The 18,340-nt window shown below is 43.5% G+C and overlaps 1 protein-coding gene and 1 pseudogene across 1 annotated transcript in view; one reads left to right on the top strand and one right to left on the bottom strand.

The window, feature by feature from the left end:
• Window positions 1-18,340, top strand: part of LOC124613533 (forkhead box protein L2-like) — a 162,033-nt gene that overhangs the window by 122,513 nt on the left and 21,180 nt on the right. The gene's annotated exons all lie outside the window — the stretch shown is intronic.
• On the bottom strand, window positions 136-253 carry LOC124614389 (annotated as a pseudogene).

The following is an 18,340-nucleotide window of genomic DNA, read 5'->3' on the forward strand; positions in this document are numbered from 1 at the left end:
ACTGGATGCGAATATGGAGGGGCAAGTGGTCACCAACCGCTCTCCCGGCCGTATGTCAGTTTCCGAGACGGGAGCCGCTACTTCTCAATCAAGTAGCTCCTCAGTTTGCCTTACAAGGGCTGAGTGCACCCCGATTGCCAACAGCGCTCGGCAGACCGGATGGTCACCCATCCAAGTGCTAGCCCAGCCCGACTGCGCTTAACTTCGGTGATCTGACAGGAACCGGTGTTACCACTGCGGCAAGGCCGCTGGCTTATGATGTAGTAATAATACATAATTATATAATAATAGTAGAGTTATAGGAGCTATACTTTTACAACATATATAAATGACCTAGTAGATAACGTCGGAAGTTCCATGAGGCTTTGCTCGGATGATAATGTTCTTTAAGAGAAGTCGCGAAGGTAGAAAATTGTAGCGAAGTGCAGGAAGATCTGCAAATGATCGGCGCTTGGTAGAGGAAGTGGTGACGGACCCTCAACATAAACAGCTGTGATGTATTGCGAAAACACAGACAGAAAGACCTTTAGGCTACAATTACACAATAGCGGAACAGTCGTTGGCTGCAGTTACTGCCACAAAATACCTAGGAGTAAGCCTACGGAGAAATTTTTAAGGGAAATACCATATAAAATTATTCGTGAGCAATGCAGATACCCGAATGATAATCATTGGAAGAACCCTCAGGAAATGTAGTCCATCAACGAATTTATTTATTTAGCGTATGTGGTTTTCAAGTACAAATGGTTTCATGTTTAAATACATACAGACAGATAAAGATAAAATCAATAAACATTATAACACATAAATAATGTCTCGTCTTATGGACATTCAATTAAGGATAAAGTAGGCATACACAGGTTGTTACAATAAGGTATCTTGTCATAGATAAGATAAAATTATCATATAGAAACTGTTGCTATAAGGTCATTCAGCAATCACATATATGGAATCTATAGAGTCTCTTTAAAGTTCTATATCTAGGTTTTCCATCCTCCATCCACTCGACGGCTGCAGGGGAGGCTGCATAGAGTTTTCGAATGGATCCTTTAAACGCACGTTTAGGGCATTCCTGAATGATGTGCTGGATCGTTTGCTCTGGATGTCCACAATCTCACTGTGGTGAGTCTCGTATGCCTCATCTACAGAGCATCTCGCCACTTCTGCCATGACCAGTTCTGAGTCTATAGAGTATAACCCAAGTTGTTCTTGGCAAGTCTGTACCAGGTAGGTTTCGAAAGGGTGTAATTTCATTGCAGTTCTTGGATAGTCCGGTCTGAGACCATTCATTTTTCCATGATTCCATAGCATCGTAAAACGTAGCCATAAGGTTTTGAGCTGTTCTCCATGGTGGTGTTCTAGATCTTAGTAGGGAAAGATTGGGGGCAATGTCCTGATGGATTGGAAGGTTGGTATTGGAGGAGATTTTACGCCATTCATTAACTAAGGCGGTTTCCCGCCTAAGATGTGGTGGAGCTATACCGCAGAGAACAGGAAGCCAAGGTAGTGGGGTGGATTTAATTGTCCCAGTTATGGTTCTCATGGTATTGTTTAGTTGAGTATCCACTTTAGACGTGTGGCTGCTGTTAAGCCAAACAGGGCTGCAATATTTCGCAACAAAGTATACCAGCACTACAGAAGAAATCTTCTGAGTATGTACATCAGCTCCCCAGCTAGTATTGGCGAGCTTTTAAATAATATTATTTCTTGTACGTATCTTAGCAGCAGTATCTATTAGGTGTGGTTTGAATATAAGCGATCTATCCAATTTAATACCAAGGTATTTTGGGTTTGGGTTATGCTTTAACTTTCTACCAGCAAAGGTAACGTCAAGGGATCGGGTTGCCTGTTGGTTGTTTAAATGAAACACTGTAACTTCTGACTTTATTGGGTTAGGAATTAATCTCCAAGATCTGTAATATTTACCCATTACTCTGAGATCATGATTAAGGAAGTTTTCACACTGTTCAAAACTTTCATGTTGCACAGCCAGGGCCATGTCATTTGCATAACAGAACTTCCGCGCATTTGTTGTTGGTATGTTGCTTATGTACACATTGAAAAGTAATGGTGCCAATACAGAACCTTGTGGTAAGCCGTTGTTTGAAACAATGGTTCGACTCTTCTTTCCTTCTAGATGAACTTCAAGGGTTCTATTGCTGAGCATATCACTTAGTAATTTGTACAAGGTCTGGCAAGGGATAATCTCTAGTATCTTGCTAAGAAGACCATGCCTCCACACAGTATCGTATGCAGCCGTTAAATCTACAAATGCAACAGCTGTTTTAACTTTCCGTTCATAACCGTTCTCGATATGTGTTGTTAAAGCCAGTACTTGGTCGCAACAGTTACGTTGTGGTCGAAAACCAGCCTGCTCGATGGGGTTTCTTTCATTCAAAGTCGTCCCAATACGATTATACAAGAGTCTCTCCAAGAGTTTGAAGCAGGTGCTCAGGAGAGAGATTGGTCTAAAATTTTCAGGCTTGTCTGGTGTTTTCCCAGGTTTTAATATTGGCAATACTTTAGATCTTTTGAATATCTTAGGCACTCGGCCTTCTTCAAGGATGTTATTGTAGAAGTTCACGAGCCAGTTGATAACATTTTTCCCACTATACTTAATGAATTCTGGGTATAACTCATCTGGCCCAGCTGCCTTCCTCGTTTTGATGTTCGAGATAGCCGTTTTCAGTTCTTCCACTGTGAAAGGTGCTGCAGGATGTGATCTTTCAGTAGCTTGACTCCACCGTGTTTTAATTAGTTTCTTGATGTTTCTGGCGGTTTCTTTGTCAAGAGGTGCCCTGGACATATTGGCTATACGGCCTGCAATTGCACAGGGATTGTATGCACCAGATCCTAGTTTCCTGAGTAGGGCCCACGCTTTTCGACTGGACTTTCTAAAGTCTATACCTTCCACGGTTTTTTTCCACTTTTCTATTCGGGCGCTGTCAAGTGACTCGATAAGTTCCTCTGCCTCTTCCCTGTCTCCCGATTCTTTGAACTCGTTATAGAGGCGTTCAGTTGTTTAATTCCAGGCAGGTGTACATTCTTTCCTGAAACCGCGTGGTATAGTTTTCTTAGCTGATGCAATAAGAGCTTTACTAAATCGTTCATAGTTGTTAATGATTGGCTTTATCCACCGTACAGTGGCATCGGCACGTTTTGCGTATGACTCACAATTAGCCTTTTCAAAATTCCATCTTGGTTTTGGAGCTGATTTTATACGAGGGACTTGTATTCCAATGTGGACAATGACAGGTCTATGCTGGCTGTGTGGGAAGTTAGTTAATACTTTCCTGGTTTATGGGAAACCTTTACCCTTGTGGTCTCTACTAACAAAGCACAGATCTGGGTTGAAACCGCGTTGCCATCCAGCTGATCAGAAGCTGTGTCTCTCTTTAGCATCATATATTAGTTGCACGTCTTCAATATCTGCCCACTCAAGTAGGGCTTGACCATAATCATCGTTTTCACTATAGCCCCATAAACTGTGGTAGCTATTGAAATCGCCCATTAAGAGGGTAGCGTATTTTGTTTCAGGGAGTGCTTCTTTTGACCATTGGATGTTGGGAGGCTTATATACATTGACTATTGTGAGGTTACTTACTAATGTTTCTATTAAAAATATGTTATCCGAAGAACTTATTTTTATTGGAGCCCAGTTATCAATGTCACTACGCACGTATGAAGCAGATCCATAGTTTTCGTGGTGAATATCTCCAGCAACGGTGTATCCACTTATGAGACCTCTTTTCATGAGACCTGCCTCGTGGTTTACATGTGTTTCTTGGACCATTATGACATCTATATTGTTATCCCGTGCTAGTCTTGAGAGGATATCACATTTAGTCTTACTTATACCTTCTATGTTAATTTTCAGTACTCGGACTGATGGGCCGAGGTCTCTTGTCATTGGGTTTTGAGAAAACCGATTCATTTTATTGTTTGCTTCCATTTGCACAACGAAGGATATAAAGGACTCGTAGAGGAAACAGAGAAGATCCAAAGAGGAGCGGCGCGCTTCGTTAGAGGTTCATTTACTAAGTACGAAAGCGTCACAGATCTGCTCAAACAACTCTAGCGGCAGACGCTGCAAGAGCGCCGTTCTGTATCACGGTGTGGTTTATCATTTAAATGCCTAGAGCTTACGTTCCTAGAAGAGTTAACAAATACATTGCTTCCTCCTTCGCGTATCTCGCAAAAAAAGAATAAAAAACATAAAAATACACTACTGGCCATTAAAATTGCTACACCAAGAAGAAATGCAGATGATAAACGGGTATTCATTGGACAAATATATTATATTAGAACTGACATGTGATTATATTTTCACGCAATTTGGGTGCATAGATCCTGAGAAATCAGTACCCACAACAACCACCTCTGGCCGTAATAACGGCCTTGATACGCCTGGGCATTGAGTCAAACAGAGCTTGGATGGCGTGTACAGGTACAGCTGCTCATGCAGCTTCAACACGATACCACAGTTCATCAAGAGTAGTGACTGGCGTGTTGTGACGAGCCAGTTGCTCGGTCACCATTGACCAGACGTTTTCAATTGATGCGAGATCTGGAGAATGTGCTGACCAGGGCAGCAGTCGAACATTTTCTGTATCCGGAAAGGCCCGTACAGGACCTGCAACATGCGGTCGTGCATTATCCTGCTGAACTGTAGGGTTTTGAACGGATCGAATGAAGGGTAGAGCCACGGGTCGTAACACATCTGAAAAGTAACGTCCACTGTTCAAAGTGCCGTCAATGCGAACAAGAGGTGATCGAGACGTGTAACCAATGGCACCCCATACCTTCACGCCGTGTGATGCGCCAGTATGGCGATGACGAATACACGCTTCCAATGTGACTTCACCGCGATGTCGCAAACACGGATGCGACCATCATGATGCTGTAAACAGAACCTGTATTCATCCGGAAAAATGACGTTTTGCCATTCGTGCACCCAGGTTCGTCGTTGAGTACAACATCGCAGGCGCTCCTGTCTGTGATGCAGCGTCAAGGGTAACCGCAGCCACGGTCTCCGAGCTGATAGTCCATCCTGCTGCAAACGTCGTCAAACGGTTCGTGCAGATGGTTGTTGTCTTGCAAACGTCCCCATCTGTTGACTCAGGGATCGAGACGTGGCTGCACGATCCGTTACAGCCATGCGGATAAGATGCCTGTCATCTCGACTGCTAGTGATACGAGGCCGTTGGGATCCAGCACGGCGTTCCGTATTACCCTCCTGAACCCACCTAATCCATATTCTGCTAACAGTCATTGGATCTCTACCAACGCGAGCAGCAATGTTGCGATACGATAAACCGCAATCGCGATAGGCTACAATCCGACCTTTATCAAAGTCAGAAACGTCATGATACGCATTTCTCCTCCTTACACGAGGCATCACAACAACGTTTCACCAGGCAACGCCAACCAACTGCTGTCTGTGTATGAGAAATCGGTTGGAAACTTTCCTCATGTCAGCACGTTGTAGGTGTCGCCACCGGCGCCAGCCTTGTGTGAAGGCTCTGAAAAGCTAATCTTTTGCATATCTCAGCATCTTCTTCCTGTCGGTTAAATTTCGCATCTGTAGCACGTCATCTCCGTGATGTAGCAATTTTAATGGCCAGTAGTGTAGAATTAGATAGATTCAGGCCATCACGGGCCTTACCGGCGATTGTTCCTCCTGGGAACTATACACGAGTGGAACACGAAAGAGGGAAGTAACAGAGGTACTCAACGTACGCGCCACCACGCACTAGAAAGTTGTTTGCGGAGTATAGATATAGATGTAGGTTCACTCCAGATGATGTTGGCAGTAGAGGTCTCTGAAACACGTTACGGAGCTTTAAGTCAAAGGTGCCTAGTTGCAGGTAATGCCATCTTTCAGTTGATGCTGATAACAGTCAAGGCTAGGCGTGAACTAGGACGTTCGCGTCCAAGACCCGGCATCTCCGGAGAAACTGGCGACGGCTCGGCAGCTAGCAGCCGAGTGCACAGTGCAGCGTATCCACGCTCGGCCGCCTCCGCGGATCTTTTTGCAGCGGCCGTCTGCGCTGCGCTGGCAGCAATGCGTAATACGTAATGCCTTGCAACACATGCAGCGCTCATAATGGCCCGTAACCCCACAGCAATCCTCGCGCTGTCTGCCGCGCGGCGCGGTTGCTTCAGTTGCAGTGACAGTACTCGCCCCTCCGACACTGACTTCTCTGGACTGCTCCTCAGCTGCCACCGCACTGTCCTCTTCATAAAATCTATATCTATACACTTAGGGTTCGGAATTTAAATTGACCATTAAAGTCAACTTTGAGAGAAAGAGCTGAAAAGAGAATTGACTGGAATTAACTAACCATGCAATATAAATATTTTTCAAGTTTAAGAGGGATTAGATATGTGACTCAATGGACTATTATAGGAGGACTATTTGGAAAATCAAAAACGTTTTGTTTGCAACAGTTACCTACACCTTCCAGCTACTTCTCTACATAGTCACCGCACCGACTGAGACATTTGTTGTGGCATTGTACCAATGTCCCGCTACACTCATTATAGAAGTGCTGTCCGCTAATTCTCTACGCTGATCTGCAGTTTGCTCTTCGGTGCCAAAATGTTGTCTTCGTAGAGAGCGGTTCATGTGAGCAGAGATGAAAATCAGAGGAAGCCAAGTTCGGCCTGTATGGTGGGTGGTCAAACGCTTCCCATCGAAAACGCTACAAGATCGTCCTCATTTCCCCTGCAGTGTGCGGTCGATAATTGTCATGAAGAAAGAAATGCGTAACAGTTTCGTTGTGTGGGCTCCACGAAATCAGGCGAAATCCCTCATAGGCATTCATACTTGGCGGGAGACACTATTTTCTAGGCATCTTTAGGTGTTGACTGTGCACTCATAACTGAAAAGAGCGACGTGATGACATCTGTTGGCGTACTGGAGAAACTTTCCAACACATCCATGCGTAGCTTCGTCAGTCGGACCTTACTTTCCTAATAGCCCTCGTAATATCAACTAAACCATTAAAGTTGTTGCTTTTACATCGTTTCTGAACGTTTTGTTGGTTCACTTTCCCTTCGACAGTTTTAGGAGGCTATTTGATATAAGAATATGAATAATACTAATTTTCTGTCAAAAGTATACACGTCTCTTTCTTATTATATTAACACAGAGACGTTTCACATTCTCGTTTTTGATAAAAGTGATTCTTATAGAACCAGTGATATTATTACACTGATCACAACTGCATATTAGATTATTCCTTAATGCTCTATTGATCAACAAAGTCATTGTCATCATTCTCCAAATTTTCTTTGGTGGACTGTGTGTTCAGCTCTATTGCAATGGTTCTAGAGTAAATGTGATGTACTCGTGGCTGTATGACTAGAATTGTTACATATTGGTTTTCTTCTGCGCATGCATTAGTCCCCTGAACTGACAAAGTAAATCACTATAAACGACATATTCGTCACGAAAGAATTCAGCAAGTCTATTGATCTCATACAGGGGTCCGACAAAAATTCGAAAGCACCGCGAGAAATGAGTGCGTGAGCATGAATGCAGATGCTAACCGAGCTTGTTGGTTATGTTGTTGTTGGGACAGTGAAGTCATCGGTCTCATCGGATCAGGGAAGGACTGGGAAGGAAGTCGGCCGTGCCCTTTCAAAGGAAACATCCCGGCATTTGCCTGGAGCGACTTAGGAAAGTCACGGAAAATCTAAATCAGGATGGCCGGACCCGAGATTGAACCGTCGTCCTCCCGAATGCGACTCCAGTGTTCTAGCCACTGCGCCACCTCGCTCGGTTAACGTTGTTGTATTTGGCCACGAACGGTACCTGTACAATGTTCTGTGTAGTTGTGGGTGCATTATGTCGGAGCTAAGTGAATTCGAAGGTGGCCAAATTGTTGGTGCACCTAAGGAGGCAGCTTCCGTAACCAAGGAAGCTGAAGTCTTTGGTGCTTCCGCAACCAAAGGGTTCGAAGAGTTTGGTGCTTCAAGAGACGCCGCATCGAAGGTTCATACTGCAAACACGAAAGCAGACAGACATCAGCTTCTAAGTCACAACGCAGACGAAAGTGTGTGTTGGGTGATGGTGATGGACGGTCATTGAAAAATAGGACAACAGCTGCGGAAGTCAGTGCAGAACTGAATGTCGCACTCGTGAACCCTGTGAAGGTTCATACTGCAAACACGAAAGCAGACAGACATGAGCTTCTAAGTCACAACGCAGACGAAAGTGTGTGTTGGGTGATCGTGATGGACGGTCATTGAAAAATAGGACAACAGCTGCGGAAGTCAGTGCAGAACTGAATGTCGCACTCGTGAACCCTGTCAGCACCAAAACAATTCTATGGGAGCCTCATAATCAAGGAACTATAGTGCGAGCTGGAATTTCAAAAGCACTCATCACAGATGGAAACGCCCGTAATGCCTGTACCAGGAAAACATGGTGACGAAGCCTTGAAACTTGGACTATGGAGCAATGGAGGGACAACATTTGATCGGATGATTCTTGTTTCACACTGTTTCCGAATTCTGGCCAATCTTACGTCCAAACAGTAAAACATGGCGGGCGTTCGGTGATGATTTCGGCAGGCCCCTCGCATGGTACAGTGTTTGCTTCCCAAGTGTAATGTTATGTTCTGTTCCAGGACGATAGGGCCCCTGTTCACAAAACTCGCATCGTCGAGGACTGGTTTTGTGAGCACGGGGATGAATTTTCGCATCTCCAAAGGCCACCACAGACACCAGATCTCAATATTAGTGAACTTTTGTTCAAATGGTTCAAATGGCTCTGAGCACTATGTGACTTAACTTCTGAGGTCATCAGTCGCCTAGAACTTAGAACTAATTAAACCTAACTAACCTAAGGACATCACACACATCCATGCCCGAGGCAGGATTCGAACCTGCAACCGTAGCGGTCGCTCGGTTCCTGACTGTAGCGCCTAGAACCGCACGGGCAGTGAACTTTTGTGATTTACTTTGGACAGAAAGGTGCGTGATCGCTGTCCACCTTCATCGCCGTTACTTGAAGTTTCCACTATTTTGCAGGCATAATAGTGTAAGATTCCCTTCAAAACTATATAGGATCTTTATATATCTATCCCGACACGACTGGAAGCTATTTTGAATGCCAGCAGTTTTGCTACACCGTATTAGGCGTGATAATGCGCTGCGTTTCTGGTTTTACCTTATTTTGCCCACTGACCCTGAAATGACCGAACGTCATCGAAATTAGTCATACTGTCAAAAATTAGCACCTGAGACCGAAAAATAAACGTCATATAATTTTTTTGAGCATGAATTAATTACTGACTACCGTTTGCTAGAGTCTACAGTTATCTCCCTTATTCTTTCTTTTCGAGGTTAATCTTTCTACATTTTTCACGGGAAATTCGAGGCGTGTGGACAACAACATCCTCGTTTTGGATAGGGTAAAGTGGATTTTTTAAGGTGGGGACTCTACCTCGGAGTGGAATTTCATTTAGAACTACATATCCAAGCCATACTTACTTGTCTCACGGTGTCCATGGGCAGTGGCCAACCAGAAGTCGCAGCTTAACAGTTCTGCAAGTGCTGATTACAAAGAATGCTCCGACCTGCCAGCTCTTGCCCACAGCCTTGGGGACAAGTCCTGATGGCAGACTTTGTGCTGCCCTCTGGAAGGCTGAATAGCAAATTAGCCTGTATGCTGTTAGAGCAGCGACAGAAGCGAATGTGTGTATAGCGTGAGAAGACTCAATATGAAGAGTGTTAGCGCTCCAGGATTATTCCCCCTCATGAAGTTGATTGGTTGATGGCTGCGTGGCCATGGAACAATCTCTCTGGCCCCTGGACGTCTGATAAGGCCAGCATGTGGATACCTGGAAATGGGCTCGCAACTACTGGTGTGGCTGCAGCTTCCCGGCAATCAATGGATGGAGTGTGGGCAGTAAGAACGTTTTGTTCACCACATATATTTGTGTAAGGTGGAAATTCTGTGGTGGAGGAGGACGCTTGTCTTCTCAAATGTTAGTGCATACAAGACGTCAGGTATGTTCAGTGCTGTTATCTATTTGTGATGGAAGTTTAATTACTTGATTTGTGAAATGTATGTGCATGATCCTCAACTGTTGAAAATATATTTATTGCAGTGAAGAGTATTTTAAGGTGGTGATGAGTGTTTTAAGCAATTTGTCTGACTCTTGCAAATTGTTAAACAATTAATTTGGTAGGGTAGTGCAAATGGACTATTTTATGCCTCTTTTGGAATTGCAACTATATGTGTTTTCCCTTTGTTCCCAGCATTAGCCAACAGGAACACATTAGTGGGAAGGGTTCTACCACAGCCAACATTCAGAGGAGGAAAGAAAACCTCATCTGCATGAGATGTTAGTTCATGTATGTGTTCACACAAACTGTAAGTGATTAGTTGAAAGAGACAGAGACAGGGAGCAAGTCTGGAATTTCCTAATCAGAGGAATGCCGCCACCTGATGCTTTGTTCAGTTGTTGTTGTTGTTGTTGTTGTGGTCTTCAGTCCTGAGACTGGTTTGATGCAGCTCTCCATGCTACTCTATCCTGTGCAAGCTTCTTCATCTCCCAGTACCTACTGCAGCCTACATCCTTCTGAATCTGCTTAGTGTATTCATCTCTTGGTCTCCCTCTACGATTTTTACCCCCCATGCTGCCCTCCAATATTAAATTGGTGATCCCTCGATGTCTCAGAACATGTCCTACCAACCGATCTCTTCTTCTAGTCAAGTTGTGCCACAAGCTTCTCTTCTCCCCAATTCTATTCAATACCTCCTCATTAGTTATGTGATCTACCCATCTAATCTTCAGCATTCTCCTGTAGCACCACATTTCGAAAGCTTCTATTCTATTATTGTCTAAACTATTTATCGTCCACGTTTCACTTCCATACATGGCTACATTCCATACAAATACTTTCAGAAACGACTTCCTGACATTTAAATCTATACTCGATGCTAACAAATTTTTCTTCTTCAGAAACGCTTTCCTTGCCATTGCCAGTCTACATTTTATATCCTCTCTACTTCGACCATCATCAGTTATTTTGCTCCCCAAATGCCAAAACTTCTTTACTACTTTAAGTGTCTCATTTCCTAATCTAATTCCCTCAGCATCACCCGACTTAATTCGACTACATTCCATTATCCTCGTTTTGCTTTTGTTGATGTTCATCTTATATCCTCCTTTCAAGACACTGTCCATTCCGTTCAACTGCTCTTCCAAGTCCTTTGCTGTCTCTGACAGAATTACAATGTCATCGGTGAACCTCAAAGTTTTTATTTCTTCTCCATGGATTTTAACACCTACTCCGAACTTTTCTTTTGTTTCCTTTATTGCTTGCTCAGTATACAGATTGAATAACACCGGGGATAGGCTACAACCCTGTCTCACTCCCTTTCCAACCACTGCTTCCATTTCATACCCCTCGACTCTTATAACTGCCATCTGGTTTCTGTACAAATTGTAAATAGCCTTTCGCTCCATGTATTTTACCCCTGCCACCTCCAGAATTTGAAAGAGAGTATTCCAATCAACGTTGTCAAAAGCTTTCTCTAAGTCTACAAATGCTAGAAACGTAGGTTTGCCTTTCCTTAATCTAGCTTCTAAGATAAGTCGTAGGGTCAGTATTGCCTCACGTGTTCCAACATTTCTACGGAATCCAAACTGATCTTCCCCGAGGTCGGCTTCTACTAGTTTTTCCATTCGTCTGTAAAGAATTCGCGTTAGTATTTTGCAGCCGTGACTTATTAAACTGAGAGTTCGGTAATTTTCACATCTGTCAACACCTGCTTTCTTTGGGATTGGAATTATTATATTCTTCTTGAAGTATGAGGGTATTTCGCCTGTCTCATACATCTTGCTCACTAGATGGTAGAGTTTTGTCAGGACTGGCTCTCCCAAGGCTGTCAGTAGTTCTAATGGAATGTTGTCTACTCTGGGGGCCTTGTTTCGACTTAGGTCTTTCAGTGCTCTATCAAATTCTTCACGCAGTATCATATCTCCCATTTCATCTTCATCTACAGCCTCTTCCATTTCCATAATATTGTCCTCAAGTACATCGCCCTTGTACAGACCCTCTATATACTCCTTCCACCTTTCTGCTTTCCCTTCTTTGCTGAGAACTGGGTTTCCATCAAAGCTCTTGATATTCATGCAAGTGGTTCTCCTTTCTCCAAAGGTCTCTTTAATTTTCCTGTAGGCAGTATCTATCTTACCTCTAGTGAGATAAGCCTCTACATCCTTACATTTATCCTCTAGCCATCCCTGCTTAGCCATTTTGCGCTTCCTGTCGATCCCATTTTTGAGACGTTTGTAATCCTTTTTGCCTGCTTCATTTACTGCATTTTTATATTTTCTCCTTTCATCATTTAAATTCAATATTTCTTCTGTTACCCAAGGGTTTCTACTAGCCCTCGTCTTTTTACCTATTCGATCCTCTGCTGCCTTCACTATTTCATTCCTCAAAGCTGTCCATTCTTCTTCTACTGTATTTCTTTCTCCCATTCCTGTCAATTGTTCTCTTATACTCTCCCTGAAACTATGTTCAGGGGCCACGTGAACAAATGGAGTTACCACAGGCAGGTAGGCGTGTCATCTCAATCTATGAGTTTGAAGAGCTGGTGTTACAGCAGGAAGTAGCCACTTGAGAGAGAGAGAGAGCAGAAGTGGTTTCCTGGGTATCAAATATCAAAGGATGCCAACTTACAGTCTACAGTCATCGTATTTAGTATCATGATCTGTAATAAGGACATTGGGCAGTTTTCGATGTCCTTGGTGGCGCCCAGATGATAAACATATGGGCAACTCAAAACAGCCACTAATATACCGCACTTCATTCCATTCCTCAGTGCTTACAGTTATTACGTTATGGGAAGTGGGGATTTGGGGGGGGGGGGGTGCAGATATGAGCTCTACCCAAGTGGGGGAGCCCTGTCTCCCACAAACTGATGAATTAAGAAATTGAATTGAACAATATATTATTATGTCAATGGATTTGAATTTCATGTCATGATATCCTTTCTCTCCAGCACAGGCTGAGTCTTTTTGTCGTCAATTTCCAGATGGGGGAGGGGAGGGAGGAAGTGGCAGAGGGAATGCTAGTAGTGGTGGAGGGGAGAGGAAGGCTGGGGGATATTTCAGGAGGGGGGAGGGTGTAATAGTTGATCAGTTTAATTAATTAGTCAATTAATTTGATATCAAATTTGAGCTCTTATTGGCGAGGAGAAGGGAGGGATTTTCCAGAAGGATGGGGGAGAGGGAGTGGTGGGAGGGTTTCTGAGAACGACAGATTAACCCCAGGGGGTCATAAAGCAATCTGAGTGTGTCATAAATTAATAGAACAGTCGGTTAAGGGGGGTTAATTTGCCTCTGAATGTATGCTTGCTCCTGAATGTATGCGACCTACACAAATATAATGGCTCAGAACCCTCTGTGTCCCACTGCTGACACACATTAACCTGTTTCACACTTGGAAGTATGGTCAGAAAAATACCATGTGTGGCCCTAATCTCTCTTCCTTTTTACTATCCTGGAAGTGTGCACTGTGGTGAAACTACCTGATGGGTTAAAACTGTGTTCTGGACTGGATGTCAAACCTGAAACCTAGTTTCTACAGCCAGTACCCTTACTGACTTACAGACACAAGTCCTCTTGCTTCACTTCTGCCAATGTCTCTCTCGTACTTTCAAAACATGACAGACATTCTCCTGTATACATAGTGGTACAAGCACTTGTGGAAGATAGGATATCATGGAGTAATGGCTTAGTGCAGCCTGGGTATTGTTTCCAGGATTCATCTTTCACTCTGCAAACAGACTGTGCATCGTCGGGAAAGGGCAAGTCCTGGGTTCAAACCCCAGTCTAGCACACAAACACAATCTGTGAGAAAGTTGCTCCCTTACCTTATATAAAATGAGCTCTAAGTGATATGTAAAATGGGTGCAGCACAAATATTGTGCAGTCTACCTAGAAGACCGCTTTTGAGGCTTTCATCCAGAGATTCCGTTAAGTTCTCTGAACAACTGTGCTACGCTTTTGTATATGCTACATTAACATTTTACGATACTAACACAACATCTCTGAATTAATTCGATGCCTTTTGTTAGGCTTATTTTTATAATGGGCTCAAAACATGCACGCAGTACTCTACAACATATTGCATTAGCGTTGAGGGTGGTCATAGTTAAACTTCAGTTACTTGAGTCAGTTAGATATAAAACTATTTACCGTATCCCCAGTTAGTTCTACTCAGTATGGGTCCCACATGCTTGAGCAATATTCTAGGATGGGTCGCACAAGTATTTTCTAGGCAATCTCCTTTGTAGACTGTTTACACTTCCTAATACTCTATCAATGAACCACAGTCTGCCACCTGCTTCACCTATGACTGAGTCTCTGTGATCGGTCCATTTCATATCCCTACCAGCAGACAGTGTCCAAACCTTTTGATTCAAATTGAAACACTTTACAGTGAGTTTACAATCAATTACACTGAGATATGGAACCAATGTTCAGAAACGCATTTTTATTATCCTATGGCCATTCACAGTGTACACTGCATAACAACATAGCTCGTAGCAATTGTTCAAAGTGATGACAGGTAATCATAATGCACGCATGGTAACCAGGCGTTCCTGCTAGATGTGCTGCCACAGTTCAGATACTGTTGGCCACAGAAAGCATGTGGTTTCAAAACAAAGGTGCACGAGCCCACTTTGATGCTAATTTCAACAACATGTACCCTCATCGCTGGACTGGAATGGGAGGTTCTGTACCATGGCCAGCGCGATCACCGTGTCTCACACCTCTGAACTTATTGCTCTGAGACCATGTCAAGACGCTGGTGTATTAAACCCCCTAGAAACAGATGAAAACCTGATTGCTAGGGTCCAACCTGCCTGTCTGCTGGTACAACAGACACTTGGAATCTTTGAGAGAGATACATGTAGTGTTCACACATATGCGAAAGGAGAGGCACTACCTACATATAATTAAGGCATTGATGGTCAGTGATACCTTCAGTGGAGATGCACACCAAGCTCTAAATCTTACAGTAATCGGCGAGATCCTGCGAGTAATGAGACTAATGAGCATGGACACTACAACAGTAATGTGACTTATAAGTTGAAAATTTGGGTCTCATGGGAGGCGTGCTAGGGGAGTCCATGTGGTAGTCAGCGCATCTGCCTAGCAAGTAGATCTTGGTTCGAATCCAGAATATATACAAATTTTCAACTTCCCCCATTGATATAAATCAATTCCCACTGGTTCCTAATGTCTTTAATTCTATTATGTCTTGATCTTTGACGGAATGTGGCAGGACTTCATGTGCCATGGCCATGCATGGATTGAGACTGGCGGTTGTCACTTTGAACAATTACTATGAACTAAGTTGTTATGTGGTGTACACAGTGATATCCATAACGCAATAAATATGTATTTCCGATCACTGGTTTCTTATCTCAATATAATCGGTTGTGGACCAACTATGACCCATTTCAATTTGACCCAAAAAGTTTGAGACACCCTGTAGATGTACCTAGGTATTTCGACTCACTGATATTGTAGTCATAGGATAACTATGTGTCTTCAACTTATGAAATGTACAATTTTATATTTCTGAACAATTAACTGCTGATGATGTTACTGGATGAGGAGGGCTGAAGGCTCTGCCCTTGTTGACAACGTTAGGAACAAATTACAAAAAGAGAAATTCAACAGGAAGATTAGTCTTGACTGTAGCCGATGTGGATCCATCCCACTGACCTGACAGCAGTCGAAGGCGATACTATCGAATACCCGTACATCAACACAGAGGGCCTGCCTCCTGTTGGAAAATGTACTTATCTTCCTCAACCTCTGCCGTAGACTGTGACGTTTCAATATATCCAAGTACACGCGACCTCTACGAAAAAAAAGAAAAGATTCAAAATGTCGTTTGTTAAATGAACAAAACACGTTTACTTCTCGATTCGTGACAACCTGCCGTCTCTCAGAAACTCATATCGGATCGTTATGCCTATTTAGTTTCAGAAAAATATTGAAATTTTCCATCACCACTCACCCAATGGTGTATTCTGTCACTCCCTTTTACTGTGTAGTAATAAGGTTATTAAGAACTTCCACTTTTTTGGTATCATTAACTACATTTTTAACATTATTTGCATCTACTAAAAAACCCACTGTTATCGCTTGCAAACAATATTCGTCTTTGTTCATTTTGATTCCTGCAACAGCTAGACTTCGCGTCGATTTCACTGATCTTCGTTGTTGGAAGGTAGCCGAGTATCCTACGATGTTCTAATTAAAGATAAGCACGTGTGTGTGTGTGTGTGTGTGTGTGTGTGTGTGTGTGTGTGTGTGTGTGCGTGCGTGTGTGTGAGTGTAAGCGAGCGCGGATTTGCGTGTATAGAAAGATAAACTGATTCACAGAAAATAAAGACATAAGAAAAATATTTCCTGTATCTTTAGCTCCATCTTGAAGATTTTGCAAACGTCTACCTTTTTCTAAAAGTTTCGAGAATATTCTACGGAATTTTAATCGTTATGTTCAATTAAACAGGCTTCTTGGATCAGCATAATGACAACGAATACTGTTGATTCGACCCTAACAACAATATTTTATTTTAATTTTACGTGTTGCCCTGTTACAGCCTCAGCTGTCTCCCTATGAGTACTATAGGTGCTTGAACACTATAGTAACACTTTTCCCGAGTAAGTTACGTGATGATGATGTTTGGTTTGTGGAGCGCCCATCTGCGCGGTCAGCAGCGCCCGTACAAATTCCCAATCTGTCCCCAGTCCAATCTAGCCACTTTCACGAATGATGATGGAATGATTAGGACAACACAAACACCCAGTCCCCGGGCAGAGAAAATCCCCAACACGGTGGGGAATCGAACCCGGGACCCCGTGATCCAGAGGTAGCAACGCTAGCCACTTTTTTTAAATTTCATTTTGTTCTATATTATTCATTGTATTTGTTCAGGGCGGACGTCCGGTGACACCCGTTCACTTTGTTCATTGATCCGTTCGCTCAGTTTTTGTTTTATTACAAAGGGTAAGTAACCCTCTGACCCAACACGCTGAGCTACCGTGCCGGCATTCCACTAGACCACGAGCTGCGAACGTCAGTAAGTTACGTGCACAGCATGTTTGATAGAAATTGTTCCGTCGTTAAAGAGTTAATCTAGTTAAATTCAAACAGCTTCAGCGTAGAGTAAATTTCACGTGGGGTGACGTCAAGAAGGACCTTATCGTCACGCCGTGTCCGCATCAAGAACGAAGTTTGATTTTCTTGCGTAGTTGGCTCAGCTGTCAGAGTGAACCGCAACCAGCACACGGGGACGATTCCTCCGTCGGAACTGTCGTGCAGTCAGGTACGGCGGCGCGGCAGCAGAAGCCATGGGCAGGGAGTGGCGGAGGCACTAGCGCTGAGTGGCACTCAGCTTTATTTCTGGAGCCCGTGACACGGCGCAACGACAGCCACTTGCCGCGGTATATTCGGACTTCCTGACGCCGCACCCGCTTTGGAATAAATCAGTCGAAATGACGCCCACACATTACGCGATATTCTGGGCACGTAGCCACGAGTGCCGCTCGTTTTATGATTTTCACTCGGGAGCAGTGCTATCAGAGTTTGTCGACTCAGGCGAGATGGTCTGTTCTATACTGTGGCTGTCACAGAACCGCTGCTAACAGTGTGTCAGCATTATAAGACAGCAGGCAGCACGATGGCACATCAAGGCAACGTTTCGAAACCATGCAGACACTTTATGGCAAAGAGTTGGTATCACAGAGGCCTGTTTTCTTTATTTCAACCACCAAGCATACTTTTTTAAGAAATATATTGCTAATGTTGACGATTAGCACCACGAAATTGTTTATGCGGTAAGAACAGCTACTGCAGGGATCGTACTGACAGAGGTATTCTTCTCAGTATTATTTATACGGCGGCAGTGCGGGAAGCTGTCGCCCTGGCACAGAGACGCTGTTGAAATAATTCATTTTTTGTTGCTGTACTAGTTATACGGAATTAACAGGTGTCAACTTGAAATGCGCAGTTGTACAGTTCATACTGAAACGTCCCCTTAGAAAAATTAGTGAATCACTGTGCTGATAAACCCCTCACGTTATCTGATTTTTAAACAGCTGAGTAGAACTGAACGTACTCAGACATTTCGCTCTTTACTTATTCTGATCAACACTAAACTGACACACAATATTTTTAGCGCAACGCAATCTGACTTTCAATAATCACTACAAAAGAATGGCCCTGACTAACAATAACCTAAACCTTTCATTAAACACTTACCTCACAAAAATCGTCGTTACTCGGA

This window comes from Schistocerca americana, chromosome 4 (genome assembly GCF_021461395.2).
Source record: "Schistocerca americana isolate TAMUIC-IGC-003095 chromosome 4, iqSchAmer2.1, whole genome shotgun sequence".
Taxonomy (NCBI): Eukaryota; Metazoa; Arthropoda; class Insecta; order Orthoptera; family Acrididae; genus Schistocerca; species Schistocerca americana.